Source organism: Ovis canadensis, chromosome 21 (genome assembly GCF_042477335.2).
Source record: "Ovis canadensis isolate MfBH-ARS-UI-01 breed Bighorn chromosome 21, ARS-UI_OviCan_v2, whole genome shotgun sequence".
Classification (NCBI taxonomy): domain Eukaryota; kingdom Metazoa; phylum Chordata; class Mammalia; order Artiodactyla; family Bovidae; genus Ovis; species Ovis canadensis.
Genome location: NC_091265.1, coordinates 57,802,945 through 57,825,656, shown reverse-complemented (window position 1 = coordinate 57,825,656; position 22,712 = coordinate 57,802,945). Strand labels below are relative to the sequence as shown.

At 43.4% G+C, this 22,712-nt stretch overlaps 1 pseudogene; it reads right to left on the bottom strand.

Moving 5' to 3' along the window:
• Positions 1–430: 430 nt before the first annotated feature.
• Positions 431–3,465, bottom strand: LOC138426672 (FH2 domain-containing protein 1 pseudogene; annotated as a pseudogene).
• Positions 3,466–22,712: the final 19,247 nt, after the last annotated feature.

Sequence of the window (22,712 nt, the reverse complement as noted above, 5' to 3'; positions counted from 1 at the left end):
TCGGTCTATCGGTCCTTTCCCTGGATCTCTGTGCAGCCGACTCCAGCCCCTCCTGGGGAACGCAGACGCCGCTTTCCTTGGGGAGCGGGGTCTCTGGGCCACCCTTCACCCTCAGCTGCCGCTGCGACACGGTCTGGGCGAGGCCGGGGGCTCTTCCCACGGTGGGGAGCTGGTCCTCTGGTGTTGCGAGCGAACCTGCACCGGGCGCGCCGGAGGGCCCGAGAATGCCCCCCTCACCACCCCCTCCCCGACTCTTCACCCCTCACCGCCCCCCCCCAACTTCTGCCGCCTGACGTTGCGGGCGGGGGAAGGGGGCAGGGGGCTCGGAGTTTGGAGCTGAGCTTCCTGAAGGTGCCCTCGGTGGCCCGCAGGGCTCCCTCCCCGCCAGGCCGCTCTCCAGGGCCTCCTCGGAAGCTTGTCGGAGGCCCCCTCACCAGCTGCGGCTCAACAGGGTAGGGGGCGGGTCCCAGCCGCCAGCGCTTGCGAAGGGAGCCCTCTGCAACGCGAGCGGGGCGGGGGGGGTAGTGGGCGGGGGGGGGGAGGGGGGGGGGGAGAGGAGGGGGGGAGGGGAGCGCGGCGAGCTGCACCCGCTCTCGCTCTCCCAGCCCATCAGCGCCAGCCCCGGCCCCGCGACCCTCTGGGCAACAGTGACCGCGGAGGCCCCAGCCGACGCCGATGCCTCCTTGAGGGAGTTCCTCTCCGGGGGCCATCACCTCCCTCCCTCTGGCCGGCCTGTCCTTGGGCAGGTCCCCGTGGCAGCCGGGCTCTCGGCTGCTCTGGGAGCCTCCCAGGTGGGATGCAGGTGGGGTTAGAGGAGATCTGGCTGCCTCCGGTCTCCCTGGCTCCGGAGGACACGGAGCCCTCCCCCATCGCCCTGATCCTGCGGGTCCCCCGCTTCGGGTCTGGAGTCGGTTCCCTCCAGCAGTCCAGCGGCAGCGAGCAGTCAGTGGTGTCTGAGACTAGAACCGAGAGCCAGGATCTTGGTTCGCAGGGTCACTGCTGCCCTCAAATATCAGAGCGTCGCTCCTGGGCTCCTCGGGGCCGCCCCGCCATCCCCCAGCCCCCGCCCTGGGCACCTCTGCCCAGACGGGAGTCAGGCTGTCTTTTCAGGCGCCCGGGGACTAAGTCTCTCATCCCCCCACAGATGCCAGCTCTACTGGGCTGAAGTCATTCACCGTCAGGTGGCCGGCTCTTCCGGGCCCGTGGGAGCCTGCTGGTAGAAGTGAGCCAGTCCAGTCACCAGCTCATGCCCCCTAATCCTTAGAGCAGACGGCGAGGGTAGGGGGTACCGCTCGGGACCCAGACCCCGGGCTCGCTGCTCCTCTTTCGGGGGATGCTGAGCCCACTGCTCTGAACCCCGGGTAAGACGGCGGGGGGTCCTAGGGGCCAGGGGTGCGGGGAGAGCTGGGACTGGCTCGGCCAAGCCAAGGCGGGTTTGGGGGCTTCCTCCTGGCTCTCCGAGGCCGGAGGCCTGAACGCTGGGCTGGGGTCCTGGTCCCTAGGCTCTCCAGGCTCCGCTGGGCGGGTCCCGCTGGGGGTAGCTTCGGGCCGAGCTGTTGAACTTGAGCTCCTCCTCGGGGCTGCCAGTGGAGCTCTCTCCGCGAAAATTAGAAGGTCAGGGTCCTAGGCGCCCAGGGAGAGGCTGGAGCGGCGGGCGCTGAGGGTCTGGTAGGAAGGGCTGATGCGCCCGGGGTGGTGGGGTGGAGGAAAGCGGGCGGGTCCTCCGCGCTCCTCTCGGTCAACAGCCCGGAGTCATTCTCACTGCTGCTCCGGCCGGATCCCCAGCTCCCCAGCCGCCCAAGGACGCTACTTCAGCTCCTGCGCCTCGTGGTCCCAGTTGTCCTTCACCGCTTCGTTGAATCTGACACAAAGTCACTGACTATCTGGAGGCATTCGTCCAGTTGCGCGGTGTCTTTGTCTTCACAAAAGAAGTCCGTGAAGGTATTGCGGCTGGTCTCCGAGCCCTTGCTTCCAGCGCCCCAGCTTTTCCAGGGCACATTGAAGAAAATCTTCATCCACTGACTCCCACCCACCACCCAGCTGAATGTTCTTTAGAGACCTCGTCCTGATCCCAAAGGCCAGGAAGCAGCTAAGCCCGTGGTAACTGCTGAGCCCACTTGCTGCAACTCCCGAAGCCCCAGCGCCCTGGAGCCCAGAGATCCGCCGCAAGAGCAACCACGGCATTGAGAAGCTGGAGAGTAGCCAGCCCCCTCTTCCTGCAAGTAGAGAAATCCGGCGTGCAGCAAGGAAGACCCAGCACAGACAAAAATAAGTAAAACTGTATTTTTTAAAAAAAGAGAGAGTGCAGCCTGCCTCTGTATTTTCCAAAGATAATCTAGCATCCTCGAGAACACGATGAAACTTTTCAGAAAAGTTCAGAAGAACAGCATCTTCCATTTGAGCTTCCCTTGCAACAATGCAGGAGATTCACCGTAGGTTTATTTGCGTTGTCTGCCAAGTTGAGCAAAGAAGACAGTTTAAATCACACTGCATTGCTAGCATGCCCCCTCTGCAATCATGATTTTCCCTTCTTGCAGCACCAAGTATATTAATAATATTAATAATATCAAATGTAGTTCCTCACACACATCAGCTCTCCTGTAGGAGTTCTGAGAATCATCATGTCTGTGTATAGAGAAGGCAAAAATTCTTATTTAGCACCATGACTTCAACCTGCAGTGAGTTGTTCAGCATCTGAATTAAGGGGTCTTCCTTGGATAGCTTGGCCATGTCTCCACTAATGCTTTTAATTTCTTCATATCTTCTGACTCTGGCAAAAGCTTAAGAAATTCTCGGAATGTCTCTGGTCCATCATGCTCGCTCTTTCCTTGGTGAATGTCTTCAATGGACCAAGGAGAATTCTTAAATAACTTAAGAAATATCCCAATGTTTATGCTCTGTTTTGCATCCAAGATAGTAATCTCTTCTCTGGCCTTCCTGAAGGACAATTTTAAAGCCTGCCTCTCCTAGAAGAGGAAGACTTGGTGGTATTTTCTTGCTGCCCAAACAGCTCCTGGGTGGTCCCTGTGTCGATTTGGTACTGATGCTGTTGCCTGGTGCCAAGGTCCATATGTTGGTTTTGCTACGAACTTGCTCCTCTGGAATGATTTTCCAATTAAAAAAATAAAAGCTTCTCATTCACTTTTTCTTACCAAGGTGGCTGTAGCTGTTCGGGTGAGGGGTTGAGGGTAGTTCTGGGGTGGGGAGGGGGACCAGAGGCCCTCCAGTCAACGGAGGGGGAGGGTGAAGAGAGAGAGGAAACCGTTCTAAGGAGTTTGAACCTGTTGTGGGGGGCGGGGGCTGGAGAGGAGTTGGTGGTGCTGCTTGCCCAACCATGCATCCAGCTGCTGTGGTGGTATTTCTACTTCCTTTATCACTGACTAAGCAGGTACAATTCATAACATGTATAGTATGTTGCCTTTTAAGGAGGTAATTTCTTGACCTAGGGGAAGCAGACACAGACATCCGACTTATGCCATACTTTTCCAGCCACTAGCAGGAGGAGAAGTGTTTGAAAGAGGATGAGATGGTCAGATGGCATCATGAACACAATGGACATGAGTTTGAGCAAAACTCCGGGAAAACAGAGAGGCCTGGCATGCTGCAGTCAGTAAGATCGCAAAGAGACGGACACACGACGGAGCAAATGAACAATGAGAAGTCTGCCGCCTTTGGGTGTCATCTTCCAAACCAACGCGCCACCAGCTGGACACACAAAAGACTTGGAGGGCGCCGCATCCCCCGGAATCCCTGGGGAGCCGCGTATGCATGGCGGCAGCAGAGGGACGTGGCAGCAGAGGATGGCCTCCCAGGCAGGCCGGGGAGGGTCCACCGCCCGCAGCGCGGGGACACGCGGGCCCACGGATCACGCCAGGCCGGCTCGGAACCCTCCGCTTTCCCGAGCTCTGATCGCCCCCGCCTGAACCTGCTGTTTTAAAAATGCAAGCAAATATTTCACACTGGATTTGACTTAAACTACCATTAAATTTGAACTTTCATGTATTAATTAACCAGAGCATTTGGAATATAAATTTAATTTGTAGTGATTTTATTAAATGTATATACATTTTAATACTGTTTATCCTGTTATTTTCCCCCACGGTTTTGATAACTTCATGATATTTTACATATGCTTCTTGTTTAAAAAAATGAACAGAGAAAATTGCAAAGAAAAAGTAGTAATCACTTAAAAATCTGCTCTTTAAAGGTCCCCATCATTATCATTTCAATGAGTGAATTTCCAAGGAGCACTTAATCTTTCTCTTTGCCAATGACTTTTGTTGTCGAAACTAGCATGTACTAAGTTTACAGATGTATTGGTATCTACTTCTGTATTTCTTTTGATACTGGTTACCTATCCTACTCTGTTCTGATTTTGGTAAACTTAGAGTTCATTATGTGCTGATCCATACATAAACCAGTTACATCCTAATTACATAGTATTTCTGTTTCTGAATTATCTTGTCCATTAATATTATTGTTAAGTTAGAAGCTTTTCAGCTACCTCCCCCCAAATATTGAATTGTTAGTAGAGTTGCCTGTTCCCATATATTATACATTGAATTGTAAATGAAATTAATATTTCCAGTGTATTTTCTTGCTACTTTGTAGATAGAAAGGGTTTTTTCCTCCATATTTTTCTCTTCCTCATCAGTAATATCATGAAGTCTTAAAAGTTTGTCAGCCAAAGAAGACATACAGATGGCTAACAAACACATGAAAAGATGCTCAACATCACTCATTATTAGAGAAATGCAAATCAAAACCACAATGAGGTACCACTTCACACCAGTCAGAATGGCTGCGATCCAAAAATCTGCAAGCAATAAATGCTGGAGAGGGTGTGGAGAAAAGGGAACCCTCCTACACTGTTGGTGGGAATGCAAACTAGTACAGCCACTATGGAGAACAGTGTGGAGATTCCTTAAAAAATTGCAAATAGAACTACCGTATGACCCAGCAATCCCACTTCTGGGCATACACACCGAGGAAACCAGAATTGAAAGAGACACATGTACCCCAATGTTCATCGCAGCACTGTTTATAATAGCCAGGACATGGAAACAACCTAGATGTCCATCAGCAGATGAATGGATAAGAAAGCAGTGGTACATATACACAATGGAGTATTACTCAGCCATTAAAAAGAATTCATTTGAATCAGTTCTGATGAGATGGATGAAACTGGAGCCGATTATACAGAGTGAAGTGAGCCAGAAAGAAAAACACCAATACAGTATACTAACACATATATATGGAATTTAGGAAGATGGCAATGACGACCCTGTATGCAAGACAGGAAAAAAGACACAGATGTGTATAATGGACTTTTGGACTCAGAGGGAGAGGAAGAGGGTGGGATGATTTGGGAGAATGGCATTCTAACATGTATACTATCATGTAAGAATTGAATCGCCAGTCTATGTCTGACACAGGATACAGTATGCTTGGGGCTGGTGCATGGGGATGACCCACAGAGATGTTATGGGGAGGGAGGTGGAAAGGGGGTTCATGTTTGGGAACACATGTAAGAATTAAAGATTTTAAAATTAAAAAAAATAAAAAACTAAAAAAAAACAATGACATATTTAACAAAAATCTAAAACATTTTGGACACTCAGATGTGGAAATAAATTATGTTAAACACAAACAAAAAAAAAGTTTGTCAGGTAGGAATCCTTTTCATTTGTTTCTCGAGAATTTTCTGCTGGAAAAAAAAAATAGACACAGCCAATCAACCAATTAGCAAATAAAAGTAAACATTATAAAACAAAAAATAAAAATAATTTGGGATGCTCTCACTCTATAAATACAAACTGGCCTTCTAACCATCACTTTTTCATAATCCAGTAAAATCCATGGGATTGAAACTCATGCTGGAGAAAAGCTTTGCTAACCATACAGACCCAAGAAAACAGTTTTGAAACTTGTTGCTCTCACTTGAGCTTTTCAGACCTCTGACCAATGACACCTTGGGGAAGGCAAGAGGTAAATTAAAAATCTAAGGGATTCCATATGTATGCCTTAACATACAATATTTGCTTTTCTCTTTCTGACTTACTTCACTCTGTATAACAGGCCCTAGATTCATCCACCTCACTAAAACTGACTCAAATTCATTCCTTTTTATGGGTGAGTAATAGTCCATTATATATATGTATAACATTTTCTTTATCCATTCATCTGTGGGCACGGTGGGGGAAGAAGAGGGTAGGACAGATTGAGAAAATAGCATTGACATATATACACTGCTGCTGCTGCTGCTGCTGCTGCTGCTAAGTCACTTCCGTCATGTCTGACTCCATGCGACCCCATAGACAGCAGCCCACCAGGCTCTTCTGTCCCTGGAATTCTCCAGGTAAGGATACTGGACTGGGTTGCCATTTGCTCCTCCAATGCATGCATGCATGCCAAGTCGCTTCAGTTGTGTTCGACTCTGTGCGACCCTATGGACAGATATACACTATCATGTGTCAAGTGGGCTTCCTTGGTGGCTCAGACAGTCAAGAGTCTGCCTGCAATGTGGGAGGCCAGTGTTCGATCCCTAGGTTAGAAAGATCCCCTGGAGGAGGGCATGGCAACCCACTCTGGTATTCTTGCCTGGAGAATCCCATGGACAGAGGAGCATGGCAGGCTACAGTCCATGGGGTTGCAAAGAGTTGAACACAACTGAGCAGGTAAGCACATGTGTAAAAGAGATAGTTAGTGGGAAGCTGCTATATAACTCAAGTAGCCTAGTGTGGTGCTCTGTGAGGACTTCAAGGGTGGGATGGGAGGGGGAAGGAGGCTAGAGAGGGAAGGAATATACATATACACAGTTGCTTCAGTCATTTCTGATTCTTTAAGACCCTATGGACCAGCAGTCTCCTCTCTCCAGACTCTTCACTGTCTTCTCCAATGAGTCAACTCTTCGCATGAGGTGGCCAAAGTACTGGAGTTTCAGCTTTAGCATCATTCCTTCCTATACATATATGTGTGTGTGTGTGTGTGTGTGTGTGTGTGTGTGTGTGTGAAAGTGAAAGTGAAAGTGAAAGTGAAGTCGCTCAGTCGTGTCTGACTCTTTGCAACCCCAGGGACAGTAGCCCACCAGGCTCCGCCGTCCATGGGATTTTCCAGGCAAGAATACTGGAGTGGGCTGCCATTTCCTTCTCCAGCATATATATATATATAAACACACCTGGTTTGTAGTGTTGTATGGCAGAAATCAACAGAACAATGTAAGCAATTATCCTCCAATTGAATATTTTTTAAAAAATCTAAGGGAACTCCCCATTTATTATTGGTTGACATGTGTCCCTCCCAAAGTACCCATATTGTCAAGTCTCAGTATCTCAGATGTGAGGTTACCATATCTGGAAATAGGGTTGTTGCTTATATGAGTAAATAAGATGAGGTCAAACTGGAGTAGGATTGGCCCCTAATCCAATATAGTGGGATCCTTATAAATAGGGGAACTCTGGGGCTTCCCAGGTGGCTCAGTGGTAAAGAATCCACCTGCCTTGCAGGTGACTCATGTTCGATCCCTGGGTCCAGAAGATCCCTTGAAGTAGAAAATGGCAACCAGCTCCAGTATTCTTGCCTGGAAAATTCCACAGACAGAGGAGCCTGGCGAGCTACAGTACATGGGGTCACCAAGAGTTGGACACAACTGAGCATGCACGCAGTGGACAAAGAGGCATGCCAGGGAGATGCCATGTGAAAACTGGAGTTATTTTTCCACAAGTCAAGGAACCACTAGAAGCCAGGAGACACATAGAACAAACCCTTCCTAGAGCCTTCAGAGGAAGCATGCCCTTGCCAACAACTTGAACTCAGACTTCCAGCCTCCTGATGTGTGTAAGACAATTTCAAAATTTCAGTTTGTTGAACTCTCTATGAAACTATCCATCTAGTCAATGATGGCATCCAACCATCTCATGCTCTGTCATCCTCTTCTTCTGCCTTCAACCTTTCCTGACATCAGGGTCTTTTCCAATGAGTTAGTTCTTCACATCAGGTGACCAAAGTATTAGAGCTTCAGGTTCAGCATCAGTCCTTTCAATGAATATTCAGGACTGATTTCCTTTAGGATTGACAGGTTTGATCTCCTTGTAGTCCAAGGGACTCTCAAGAGTCTTCTCCAACACCACAGTTCAAAAGCATCAGTTCTTCAGGGCTCAACTTTCTTTATGGTCCAACCCTCAAATCCATATATGACTACTGGAAAAACCATAGCTTTGACTAGATGCACCTTTGTCAGCAAAGTAATGTCCCTGCTTTTTAATATGCTGTCTAGGTTGGTCATAGCTTTTCTTCCAAGGAGCCTTTTTTCATGGTGGCAGTCACCATCTGCAGTGATTTTGGAGCCCAAGAAAATAAAGTCTGTCACTGTTTCCATTGTTTCCCCATCTATTTGTCATGAAGTGATGGGACCGGATGCCATGATCTTAGTTTTTTGGATGTTGAGTTATAAGCCAGCTTTTTCACTCTGCCCTTTCCCTTTCATCAAGAGGCTCTTAAGTTCATCTTTGCTTTCTGCCATAAGTGTGATGTCATCCACATATCTGAGGTTATTCATATTTCCCCTGGCAATCTTGATTCCAGTTTGTGCTTCATCCAGCCCAGCATTTTGCATGATGTACTCTGCATGTAAGTTAAATAAGCAGGGTGACAATATACGGCCTTGATGTACTCCTTTCCCAATTTGGAACAAGTCTGTTTTTCCATGTTCAGTTCTAACTGTTGCTTCTTGACCTGCATACAGATTTCTCAAGAGGCAGGTAAGGTGGTCTGGTATTTCTATCTCTTGAAGAATTTTCCACAGTTTCTTGTGATCCACACAGTCAAAGACTTTAGCCTTTGAAGTCAATGAAACAGATGTAGATGGTATTCTGGAATTCTCTTGCTTTTTCTGTGATCCAACAGATATTGGCAATTTGATTTCTGGTTCCTCTGCCTTTTCTAAATCCAGCTTGAAATCTGGAAGTTCTTGCTTCGTGTACTGTTGAAGCTTAGCTTGGAGAATTTTCAGCGTTACTTTCCTAGCATGTGAGATGAGTGCAATTGTGTGGTAGCTTGAACATTTTTTGGCATTGCCTTTCTTTGGGATTAAAATGAAAACTGACCTTTTCCAGTCCTGTGGCCACTGCTGAGTTTTCCAAATTTGCTGGCATATTGAGTGCAGCACTTTCACAGCATCATGGCCACCTCCATGGCCCTATCAGAGTCTTTTTCTAGCCTCTGGCAGCTGGCAATCAGACAGCCCCTTTGGCTGGTCCTTCTCTGTTGCTCAGCCTGTTCAGACACTTAAATGGCCACCCTGGATGGAGTCCTTCTCTCTTGCTCCATATGTCAGGCACTTAAAGAAGCCCCCTGATTGGGGTCCTTCTCTCTGGTTCAGTGCATCAGGTGCTTAAAGAGCCAGTCTCTCTGGAGTCTTTCTCTATTGTTCAGCTACCTGTGCTGGTGTGTGGGGAGAGAGAGGCTACAGTGATGGCTCCACTCTCTGCATGTGACTCAGCAGTATCCCCTTGCCTCTGTGGCTGCCTGGTTTTCCTCCACAGGCATTTCCCACCGTGGTCTCTTCCCTCGTGTGCCCTGGGGTCATCTCCCTGCAATCAATAACAGATCTTGCCCTGGGTTTGCTCTCCAATTCCTATGCTCAGCTTCCCAGCTGCTGTGCTTTCTAGGGTACTTGTGTGCCTGTCTGGGATATGTGTGGCTGTGTCAATGATTGTCCTACTCCACCAGTTCGTCTCACCCTCCATACTTCCCCATATCCATAGTCCATCCTCTATGTCTGCATCTTTATTACTGCCCTGCAAACAAGTACCATCTTTCTAGATTCATGTATATGTGTTAATATGCAACATTTGTTTTTCTCTTTCTGAATTACTTCACTCATATGACAGACTCTAGGTCTACTCACGTCACCACAAATGAAGCAGTTTCATTCCATTGTATAAATGCACACATCTTCTGCATCCATTCATTTGTGGATGAATATTTAGGTTGCTTTCATGTCTCGGCTATTGTAAATATTGCTGCAATGAACATGGTGGTTCACATGTTTTTTGAATTATTGTTTTCTCAAGGTATATGCCCAGAGTGGGATTGCTATGTTATATGGTAGTTCATCAGCTTCCTGGGTGACTCAGTGATAAAGAATCTGCCTGCAATGTACGAGATGCAGGAGACACAGGCTTGATCCTCGGGTCAGGAAGAACCCCTGGAGGAGGGAATGGCAACCCACCCAGTATCTTGCCAGGAAACTCTTCTGGACAGAGGAACCTGGTGGGCTACAGTCCCTAGGGTCACAAAATGTCAGACCCAACTGAAGCAACTGAGAATGGATGCACATGGTACTTCTATTTTTAATTTTTTAAGGAGCCTCCATATGGTTCTCTATCATGGCTGTATCAATTTATATTCCAACAGTGCAAGAGGGTTTATTTTCTCCACACCCATTCCAGCACGTATTGCTTATAGATTTCTTTATGATGACCATTCTGACTGGTGTGAGGTGATACCTCATTGTAGTATTGATTTGCATTTTTCTAATAATGAACAATGATGTTTCATGTGTTTCTTGGCCATCTGTGTCTCTTCTTTGGAGAAATGTCTATTTAGGTCTAATTAAGAGGAACTAGTCAAGGCTATAGTTTTTCCAGTGGTCATGTATGGATGTCAGAGTTGGACTGTGAAGAAGGCTGAGCGCCAAAGAATTGATGCTTTTGAACTGTGGTGTTGGAGAAGACTCTTGAGAGTCCCTTGGACTGCAAGGAGATCCAACCAGTCCATTCTGAAGGAGATCAACCCTGGGATTTCTTTGGAAGGACTGATGCTAAAGCTGAAACTCCAGTCCTTTGGCCACCTCATGAGAAGGGTTGACTCATTGGAAAAGACCTTGATGCTGGGAGGCATTGGGGGCAGGAGGAGAAGGGGACAACAGAGGATGAGATGGCTGGATGGCATCACCAACTCGATGGACGTGAGTTTGAGTGAACTCCTGGAGTTGGTGATTGACAGGGAGGCCTGACATGCTGCAATTCATGGAGTCACAAAGAGTCGGACACGACTGAGCAACTGAACTAAACTGAACTGATTTAGTCTAAATTTAATTTGGTTGTCTTTTTGGTTGAACCGCTTATATATTTTGGAGATTAATTCTTAGTCAGTTGTTTTATTTGCAGTTAGTTTCACTTCCCTGGTGGCTCAGCTGGTAAAGAATCCACTTGCAATATGGAAGACCTGGGTTCGATCCCTGGGTTGGGAAGATCCCCTGGAGAAGGGAATCCTTCTCCCCTGGAGAAGGCTACCCTTTTCGGTATTCTGGTCTGGAGACTCCCATGGACTGTACAGTCCATGCAGTTGCAAAGAGTCAAACATGACTGAGTGACTTTCACTTTCACTTTTTCTCCAGTTCTGAGGTTTGTCTTTTCAATTTTTTGTGGTTTCCTTGTTGTGCAAAAACTTTTAAGTTTAATTAGGTTTTGTTTGTTTGTTTGTTTTTATTTTCACCACTCTAGATGATGGGTCAAAGAGGATCTTGCTGCCATTTATGTCAAAGAGTGTTCTGCCTGTGCTTTCCTCTAAGAGTTTTATAGTGTCTGGCCTTACATTTAGGACTTTTATCCATTATGGTTTATTTTTGTTAATGGGGTTAGAAACTGTTTACATTTCATTTTTTTACATGTAGATGTTCAGTTTTTCCAGCACCACTTATTGAAGAGGCTGTCTTTTTACTATGGTATTTTCTTGCCCTCTTAGTCAAAGGTTAGGTGACTATAGACGCATGAGTTTTTCTCTGGACTTTCTACATAACCCAAAGCAATCTACACATTCAATACAATCCCTATCAAACTACCAATGGCATTTTTCACTGATCTAGAACAAAAAATTTACAACTTGTATGGAACAACAAAGGACCCCAGATAGACCCCTTGGCAACCCTGAGTAAGAAAAATGGAGCTTAAGGTCAGGCTCCCTGACTTAAGACTATACTACAAAGCTACAGTAATCAAGACAGAATGATACAGACACAAAAATGGAAATATAGATCAATGAAACAAAATAGAAAGGCAAGAGATAAACTTACAATGTATTTTAAAAATACAAATAGCTTGTAGATTTTTCAACTGAAAGAATTTTGTGGGTGCCGATTCCTTCAGCCCAGATTTTTTAATCTCACTGATCTTCTTTGTCTTCAGAAATACAGACCCTGCATGTGACTTTGGCAAGTGTGGGAACTAGCTGTGTTGCTGCCTCTCAGACCAGTAATCCTGTCCACCACAGTGAACTCCTCCCTACTATCGTCAGGTATATGAGTTTATGACTATTCTCCCAGGATCCACATAGAAGTTTCTCAGCTAATTGATGCTTATTCAGGGGAATAAGTGGAGAAGGCAGTGGCACCCCACTCCAGTACTCTTGCCTGGAAAATCTCATGGATGGAGGAGCCTGGTAGGCTGCAGTCCATGGGGTCACGAAGAGTCAGACACGACTGAGAGACTTCACTTTCATGCATTGGAGAAGAAAATAGCAACCCACTCCAGTGTTCTTGCCTGGAGAATCCCAGGGATGGCAGAGCCTGGTGGGCTGCCGTCTATGGGGTCGCACAGAGTCAGACATGACTGAAGCGATTTAGCAGCAGCAGCAGAAGCAGGGGAATAAGTATAACAAGGTCTGTTAATTACAAAGCAAGTGTTAATATTTGTAATAGTAATAGTATCTTAAAAGCAATTATAACCAAAGTTTATTGAAATTGTTGACTTTGTGCCAAGTACTATGCTAAACTTAAACGCATCTTCTCATTAAGTTTTTAGAACTTTTGTCAACTAGGTGCAATGTGTAACACTGTTCAAAGGCTAATACACCTTGACTTTGACAAAGACAGCTAGCAAAACACAGAGCATATCACAAAAGCAAGTGTTTATCATCATGCTCATGATTTAATACTGTAGGGGTTTTTGGTTCCAAAATAAAAGCAAAATGCATGTTAAGTCACTTCAGCCATGTCCGACTCTTTGTGACCCGGTGGACTGTAGCCCGCTAGCCTCCTCTGTCCATGGGATTTCCCAGGCAAGAATGCTAGAGTGGTTGCCATGGGTTGCCATGCCCTCCTCCAGGGGATCTTCCTGACCCCGGGTTCAAACCCTTGTCTCTTTGGTGCCACGTGGCACCAAAGTCAAAATAATAGATCATAAATTAAAGTCTAGAATTTTACTGGATTATTACGTATTATCATTTACCCATCAGAGCAAAATCTTCAGGATTAGATATGATGGCTAGTAGGTGTGGGGCAGTACTGACTCCCCTGCTGATGACCCTAATGGTAATCTACCCATCCTGCCCTAGATCATCTATGAAGTCTTTCCCATAATTGCTGGTCTTCTCATCCTTCTCCTGCCTGAAACTAGAAATCTGCCTCTGTCTGATGCCATCCAGGATGTGGAAAATAAATGAGTAAATCTTCTAGCCACCCCTTTGGAGGGACTGTGTGCTTTGGATCTATGGGTGAGAAAGGCGACACACTGTGTGGGTCCCTCAGATCAATGGCAAGCTGAGCCTTGCCTGGGATATGCCCATCTCTGCCTATTGCCTTCATGAGGGGCAAGGTCATTTCTATCCATTATGAGGTGTAGTCTATACTGCAGAGATCCCCTCTGCCCTGTTTTCATTGGTTACTTTAGTGCTGAAGAAAAGATTGTGAGGGAACATCCTATCTGCCCTCATGAGAGACACACATTCCTGATAGTGTTTCATGGTCTTCCAATCCATAAGAGTTAAAGTCTTTCTTTGAAAACATATTAGAGAGATAAATCTTGCATGAGTGCCTATAAGATTGGGCAATTTTACTGCCATAAATAATGGAACTATTGAGGATAAGGAAAATAAGAAACTGGTAAAGATATCTGTTTATAAGAAAAATGCTCAGTCACTCAGTCATGTCTGACTCTTTGCGACACCATGGATTGTAGCCTGCCAGACTCCTCTGCCCATGTATTTTTCTACACAAGAATACTGACATGGGTTGCCATTTCCTGTTCCAAGGGGTCTTCCAGGCCCAGGAAATGAATCCACATTTCTTGCATCTCCTGCATTTGCAGGCAGATTCTTTACCACTGTGCCACCTAGGAAGCCCATTATTAGCCTAGGGCTTCCATAATGAAGCTCCACAAACTAAGTTACTTAAACAACAAAAATTTGTCTCACAGTTAAATAGGCTGGAAGTGTGAGCTCAACTTATTGGCAGGGCCATCCCTCTTCGTAGGCTCTAAGGAAGGATCTGTTTCAGGTCTCTCCTACCTCCCAGTAGTTCCTTGGCTTGTGGCAGCATAACTTCAATAATCACATAGCATCTCCCAGGCACATCACTGTGTCTAAATGTTTCCTTTGAATAAGGACACCAGTCTTATTGGACTAGGAGCCCACTCTACTCCAATATGACCTCGTCTTCATTCATTTTATCAGTAACTTCCTTTTGTCTTAATATAATATTCTCATATTCTGAGATACTGAGAGTTATGACTTCAACACATGAATTTTAGGAGAGACACAATTCACCCCATAACAAATGGGGAGTTCTCTTAGGATTTTCACTTCACCTCTTGCCTTTCCTCTGTCACTGGCCAGACCTCTAAAGAGACCAAATGAGAGCAGCAATTTTCAAACTTTCAAGGGTCTGCACAATCAGCAGAGCCTATTCCAAAGTAAGTGTCAACTCCATAGATTTTATTGGATTAAAAAAGACTATGGGGAGAATCAGTTTGTACCTGTGCATTGAAGGCACACAGACATTTTTCTTTTTTTAGTGTTTGTTTCCATTTGCTAATTGGTTGGTGATTAATTGTTTCTGTTTTGTTTTCCAGCCAAAAAGTCACAAGAAAAGTAAATTAAAAGTTTTCTCCATAAAAGTGACAAAGTTTTAATGGGACTACATGAGCTGACTGGTGAGAAAATGAAAAATGTGAAGAAAAAATAGGAATTTTCCCTTTTATTTACACACTAGCAAGAAAATATAGTGGAAAATGAATCTCACTTACAATCATGGCATTAATTTTCACTTAAACATATACTTTGTTGGAATATGTAATTCCATGAACAATTCTTTTTAGGGAAAGTAGTTGGAAAAGTTTTTAATTTATCAATCAATTATTAATAGACAAGATGACTCAGAAAGAAAGATACATAATGGAATTAGGATGTGACTTGATGTATGGAGCAGCATATGGTGAACCCTAAAAAAATGTGCAAAAATCAGAACACTATAGCATATGCAACTGGACATCAAAAGTAATCCAGAAACAGATACCCAATGTGTATATGCTTAACATGATACATTTGAAATCATAAATCACCTGCAAAGAAAAAAGATTATATAATCTTTGAAAACGCATTCATTGAAATAACAATGGTGACATTTAACATTTTAATGGTGGGATTTTAAGTGATTATTACTTTCTCTTTGAAATTTTAAAAGAATCCTAAAAGAAAACAACTTTGAATACTCATTGGAAGGACTGATGCTCAAGCTGAAGCTCTAATACTTTGGCCACCCAATGCAAAGAGCTGCTCATTGGAAAAGACCCTGATGCTGGGAAAGATTGAAGGCAGGAGGAAAAGTGGGCAACAGAGAATAAGACAGTTGGATAGCATCATCAATTCAATGGACATGATCTTGGGCAAACTCCAGGAGATGGTGAGAGACAGGGAGGCCCAATGTGCTGCAGTCCATGGTGTCCCAAAGAGTCAGACACAACTTGGTGACTGAACAACACCCAGAGAGAACTAGACTTATTACAGCAGAAGAAACATCGTGCTGCTGCTGCTGCTAAATTGCTTCAGTCATGTCTGACTCTGTGCAACCCCATAGATGGCAGCCCACCAGGCTCTGCCATCCCTGGGATTCTCCAGGCAAGAACACTGGAGTGGGTTGCCATTTCCTTCTCCAATTCATGAAAGTGAAAAGTGAAAGTAAAGTCACTTAGTCGTGTCCGATCCTCAGCGACCCCATAGACTGCAGCCTACCAGGCTCCTCCATCCATGGGATTTTCCAGGCAAGAGTGCTGGAGTGGGGTGCCATTGCCTTCTCCGAATCATCATAGATCACAACAATTATAACCACATTCTCTCTTGAACATTATCTCTGCTTTGCCTTCCACTTTGACTGTGTAGGTTTCAGAAACATAAGTCTCTGTCTTAATACTGAAAAGGTGGAAAAGCACAATGCAGTGAAAAGCAAAAGCAGTCTACTAGGATATTCCTAGGATGAGATAAAATGTACAATTCAGTAATTACTTTTTAAAGCTTGGCAGTAGATCTATACTGTCCTTGTGCTTTCTGTGCATTTGAGTCTTCTAAAATTGTAGAATTGTATTTATTTTTTTATATAAATTTATTTATTTTAATTGGAGGTTAATACTTTCAGTTCAGTTCAGTTCAGTCACTCAGTAGGGTCCAACTCTTTGCGACCCCATGAATCGCAGCACGCCAGGCCTCCCTGTCCATCACCAACTCCCAGAGTTCACTCAGACTCACGTCCATCGAGTCCGTGATGGCATCCAGCCATCTCATCCTCTGTCGTCCCCTTCTCCTCCTGCCCCCAATCCCTCCCAGCATCAGAGTCTTTTATAATGAGTCAACTCTTCTCATGAGGTGGCCAAAGTACTGGAGCTTCAGCTTTAGCATCATTCCTTCCAAAGAAATCCCAGGGTTGATCTCCTTCAGAATGGACTGGTTGGATCTCCTTGCAGTCCAAGGGACTCTCAAGAGTCTTCTCCAACACCACAGTTCAAAAGCATCAATTCTTCGGCGCTCAGCCTTCTTCACAGTCCAACTCTGACATCCATACATGACCACTGGAAAAACCATAGCCTTGACTAGACGGACCTTAGTCAGCAAAGTAACATCTCTGCTTTTGAACATACTATCTAGGTTGGTCATAACTTCTCTTCCAAGGAGTAAGCGTTTTTTAATTTCATGGCTGCAGTCACCATCTGCAGTGATTTTGGAGCCCCCAAAATAAAGACTGACACTGTTTCCACTGTTTCCCCATCTATTTCCCATGAAGTGATGGGATCAGATGCCATGATCTTCGTTTTCTGAATGTTGAGCTTTAAGGCAACTTTTTCACTCTCCTCTTTCACTTTCATCAAGAGGCTTTTTAGCTCCTCTTCACAATCTGCCATAACGGTGGTGTCATCTGCATATCTGAGGTTATTGATATTCCTCCCGGCAATCTTGATTTCAGCTTGTGTTTCTTCCAGTCCAGCATTTCTCATGATGTACTCTGCATAGAAGTTAAATAAGCAGAGTGACAATATACAGCCTTGACGTACTTCTTTTCCTATTAGGAACCAGTCTGTTGTTCCATGTCCAGTTCTAACTGTTGCTTCCTGATCTGCATACAGATTTCTCAAGAGGCAGGTTAGGTGGTCTGGTATTCCCATCTCTTTCAGAATTTTCCACAGTTTACTGTGATCCACACAGTCAAAGGCTTTGGCATAGTCAATAAAGCAGAAATAGATGTTTTTCTGGAACTCTCTTGCTTTTTCCATGATCCAGCAGATGTTGGCAATTTGATCTCTGGTTCCTCTGCCTTTTCTAAAACCAGCTTGAACATCAGAGAGTTCACCGTTCACGTATTGTTGAAGCCTGGATTGGAGAATTTTGAGCATTACTTTACCAGCATGTGAGATGAGTGCAATTGTGTGGTAGTTTGAGCATTCTTTTGCATTGCCTTTCTTTGGAATTGGAATGAAAACTGACCTTTTCCAGTCCTGTGGCCACTGCTGAGTTCTCCAAATTTGCTGGCATATTGAGTGCAGCACTTTCACAGCATCATCTTTCAGGATTTGAAACAGCTCAATTGGAATTCCATCACCTCCACTAGCTTTGTTCGTAGTGATGCTTTCTAAGGCCCACTTGACTTCACATTCCAAGATGTCTGGCTCTAGATTAGTGATGACATCATCATGATTATCTGGGTCGTGGAGATCTTTTTTGTACAGTTCTTCCATGTATTCTTGCCACCTCTTCTTAATATCTTCTGCTTCTGTTAGGTCCAGACCATTTCTGTCCTTTATTGAGCCCATCTTTGACATTGTTTTGGTTTTGCCATACATCAACATGGATCTGCCACAGCTATACACATGTTCCCCATCCTGAACCCCCCTTCCTCCTCCCTCCCCATACCATCCCTCTGAGTCATCTCAGTGCACCAGCCCCAAGCATCCAGTATCATGCATCGAACCTGGACTGGCGATTCGTTCCATGTATGATATTATACATGTTTCAGTACCATTCTCCCAAATCATCCCACCCTCTCCCTCTCCCACAGAGTCCAAAAACTCTTCTATACATCTGTGTCTCTTTTGCTATCTCACATACAGGGTTATCATTACCATCTTTCTAAATCCCATATATATGTGTTAGTATACTGTATTGGTGTTTTTCTTTCTGGCTTAGTTCAGTCTGTATAATCAGCTCCAGGTTCATCCACCTCATTAGAACTGATTCAAATGTATTCTTTTTAATGGCTGAGTAATACTCCATTGTGTATATGTACCACAGCTTTCTTATCCATTCATCTGTAGAATTGTATTTAAAATTTCTCTACCTGGCTGTACCAAAGTACCCCCTCATGAGATAATGAATGAGATTTACTACAGAAGCTCTTATGCTAGCACACATAATCTGTATACAAATTGGAAGCAAATAAAATCCACCAATATCAAAGTACTTAAAGAAACTGCAGTGTATTCATCAAAGGAAAATAAAATAATAGAGAGGAGAACATCCCACTGCTACAGGCAACAGAACAGATGATTCTACATGAATGGGCATGAGGAAAGGAGGCTGTCACAGAATCCTTTGATCATTTATTTGAAGGTCAAAATCAGACTAAACTTTGATATAGCAATGGAGATCAGAACAGTGCACAGGACAGGGAAGTGAGGAAATGAGAGTGAGGCTGTGGCGGTGGCAGTTATTAGTGTTCTACAGGATATAAATGAGGGATCTTCTGGGGAATTCAGATTTTTCTATCTTGATCAAGACGTTGGTCATATTTTAACTGTTGAAATACTCATTTATCTGTATATAATCTGAATCTATTCATGCTTTCCTGTGCAAGATTGGCTTCAACTAAAATTCAAAGAAAACTAGAGAAAATTAAAGGCCAAAATCTGTACTTTTAAAAAATTAATTAATTTTAATTGGAGGCTAATTACTTTACAATATGGTAGAAGTATGTGCCATACATTGACATGAATCAGCCATGGGTATACATGTGTTCCCCATCCTGAACCTCCCTCCCACATCTCTCCCCATCCCATCCCTCAGTGTCATCCTGGTGCACCAGCCCTGAGTGCCCTGTCTCATGCATTGAACCTGGACTGGCAATCTATTTCACATATGATAATATACATGTTTCAATGCTATTCTCTCAAATCATCCCACCCTCACATTCTTCCACAGAGTGCAAAAGTCTGTTCTTTATATCTGTGTCTCTTTTGCTGTCTCGAATAGAGGGTTCTTGTTACCATCTTTCTAAATTCCATATATATGTGTTAATAAACTATATTGGTATTTTTCTTTCTGACTCAGTTCACTCTGTATAATAGGCTCCAGTTTCATCCACCTCATTAGAACTGATTCAAATGTATTTTTTAAATAGCTGAGTAATATTCCGTTGTGTATATGTACCACCGTTTTCTTATCCATTCATCTGCTGATGAACATCTAGGTTGCTTCCATGTCCTGGCTATTGTAAACAGTGCTGAGATGAACACTGGGGTGCACGTGTCTCTTTAAATTTTGGTTTCCTTGCTGTGTATGCCCAGCAATGGGATTCTTGGTAGTATGACAGTTCTGTTTCCAGTTTTTTAAGGACTATCCATGCTGTTCTCCATAGTGGCTGTATTAGTTTGCATTCCCACCAGCAGTGTAAGACAGACCTTTTCTCCACACCCTCTCCAGCATTTATTGTTTGTAGGCTTTTTGATAGCAGCCATTCTGATTGGCATGAGATGGTACCTCATTGTGGTTTTGATTAGCATTTCTCTGATAATGAGTGATGTTGAGCATCTTTTCATGTGTTTGTTAGCCATCTATATGTCTTCTTTGTAGAAATGTCTGTTTAGTTCTTTGGCCCATTTTTTGATTGGGTCGTTTATTTTCCTAGAATTGAGCTGCAGGAACTGCCTGTATATGTTTGAGATTAATTCTCTGTAACTTGCTTCATTTGCTATTATTTTCTCCCATTCTGAACGCTGTCTTTTCACTTTGCTCATAGTTTCCTTCATTGTGCAAAAGCTTTTAAGTTTAATTAGGCCCCATTTGTTTATTTTTGCTTTTATTTCCATTACTCTGGGAGGTGGGTCATAGAGCATCCTGCGGTGGCTTATGTAGGAGAGTCTTTTGCCTATGTTTTCCTCTAGGAGTTTTATAGTTTCTGGTCTTACATTTAGATCTTTAATCCATTTTGAGTTTCCTTTTGTGTATGGTGTTAGAAAGTGTTCTAGTTTCATTCTTTTACAAGTGGTTGACCAGTTTTCCCAGCACCACTTGTTAAAGAGATTGTCTTTTCTCCGTTGTATATTCTTGCTTCCTTTGTCCAAGATAAGGTGTCCATAGGTGTGTGGATTTGTCTCTGGGCTTTCTATTTTGTTCCATTGATCTATATTTCTGTCTTTGTGCCAGAACCATACTGTCTTGATGACTGTAGCTTTGTAATATAGTCTGAAGTCAGGCAGGTTGATTCCTCCAGTTCCATTCTTCTTTCTCAAGATTGCTTTGGCTATTTTAGGTCTTTTGTATTTCACAATACAAATTGTGAAATTATTTGTTCTAGTTCTCTGAAAAATACCATTGGTAGCTTGATAGGGATTGCATTGAACCTATAGATTTCTTTGGGTAGTATACACATTTTCACTCTATTGATTCTTCTGATCCATGAACATATTTCTCCATCTATTTCTCCATCTATTTGGGTCATGTTTGATTTCTTTCATCAGTGTTTTATAGTTTTCTATAAATAGGTCTTTTGTTTCTTTAGGTATATTTATTCCTAAGTATTTTATTCTTTTCGTTGCAATGGTGAATGAAATTGTTTCCTTAATTTCTTTTTCTGTTTTCTCATTGTTAGTATATGGGAATGCAAGGGATTTCTGTGTGTTAATTTTATATCCTGCAACTTTACTATATTCATTGATTAGCTCTAGTAAGTTTCTGGTGGAGTCTTTAGGGTTTTCTATGTAGAGGATTATGTCATCTACAAACAGTGAGAGCTTTACTTCTTCTTTTCCAATCTGGATTCCTTTTATTTCTTTTTCTGCTCTGATTGCTGTGGCTAAAACTTCCAAAACTATGTTGAATAGCAGTGATGAGAGTGGGCACCCTTGTCTTGTTCCTGACTTTAGGGGAAATACCTTCAATTTGTCACCATTGAGGATAATGTTTGCTGTGAGTTTATCACATATGGCTTTTATTATGTTCAGGTATGTTCCTTCTATTCCTACTTTCTGGAGGGTTTTTATCATAAATGGATGTTGAATTTTGTCAAAGGCTTTCTCTGAATCTATTGAGATAATCATATGGTTTTTATCTTTCACTTTGTTAATATGGTGTATCACATTGGTTTGTGAATAACGAAGAATATTTGCATCCCTGGGATAAAGCCCACTTGGTCGCGATGCATGATCTTTTTAATATGTTGTTGGATTCCGTTTGCTAGAATTTTGTTAAGGATTTTTGCATCTATGTTCATCAGTGATATTGGCCTGTAGTTTTCTTTTTTTGTGGTATCTTTGTCTGGTTTTGGTGTTAGGGTGATGGTGGCCTCATAAAATGAGTTTGGCAGTTTATCTTCCTCTGCAATTTTCTGGAAGAGTTTGAGTAGGATAGGTGTTAGCTCTTCTCTAAATTTTTGGTAGAATTCACCTGTGAAGCCATCTGGTCCTGGGCTTTTGTTTGTTGGAAGATTTCTGATTACAGTTTCCATTTCTGTGCTTGTGGTGGGTCTGTTAAGATTGTCTATTTCTTCCTGGTTCAGTTTTGGAAAGTTGTACTTTTCTAAGAATTTGTCCATTTCTCCCAAGTTGTCCATTTTATTGACATATAGTTGCTGATAGTAGTCTCTTATGATCCTTTGTATTTCTGTGTTGTCGTGTTTTCTCCATTTTCATTTCTAATTTTATTGATTTGATTTTTCTCCCTTTTTTTCTTGATGAGTCTGGCTAATGGTTTGTCTATTTTATTTATCTTCTCAAAGAAACAGCTTTTAGTTTTGTTGATTTTTGCTACAGTCGCCTTTGTTTCTTTTTCATTTATTTCTGCCCTAATTTTTAAGATTTCTTTCCTTCTATTAACCCTGGGGTTCTTCATTTCTTCTTTTTCTAGTTGATTTAGGTGTAGAGTTAGGTTATTTCTTTGATTTTTCTCTTGTTTCTTGAGGTAAGCTTGTATTGCTATGTATCATCCCCTTAGTAGTACTGCTTTTACTGAATCTCATAGGTTTTGGGTTGTTGTGTTTTCATTTTCATTCGGTTCTATGCAGATTTTTATTTTTTCTATGATTTGTTGGTTATTCAGAAGTGTGTTGTTTAGCCTCCATATGTTTGTATTTTTAATAGTTCCCCCCCCCCATAGTTGACATCTAATCTTACCGCATTGTGATCAGAAAAGATGCTTGGAATTATTTCTTTTTTTTTTTTAATTTACCAAGGCTAGAT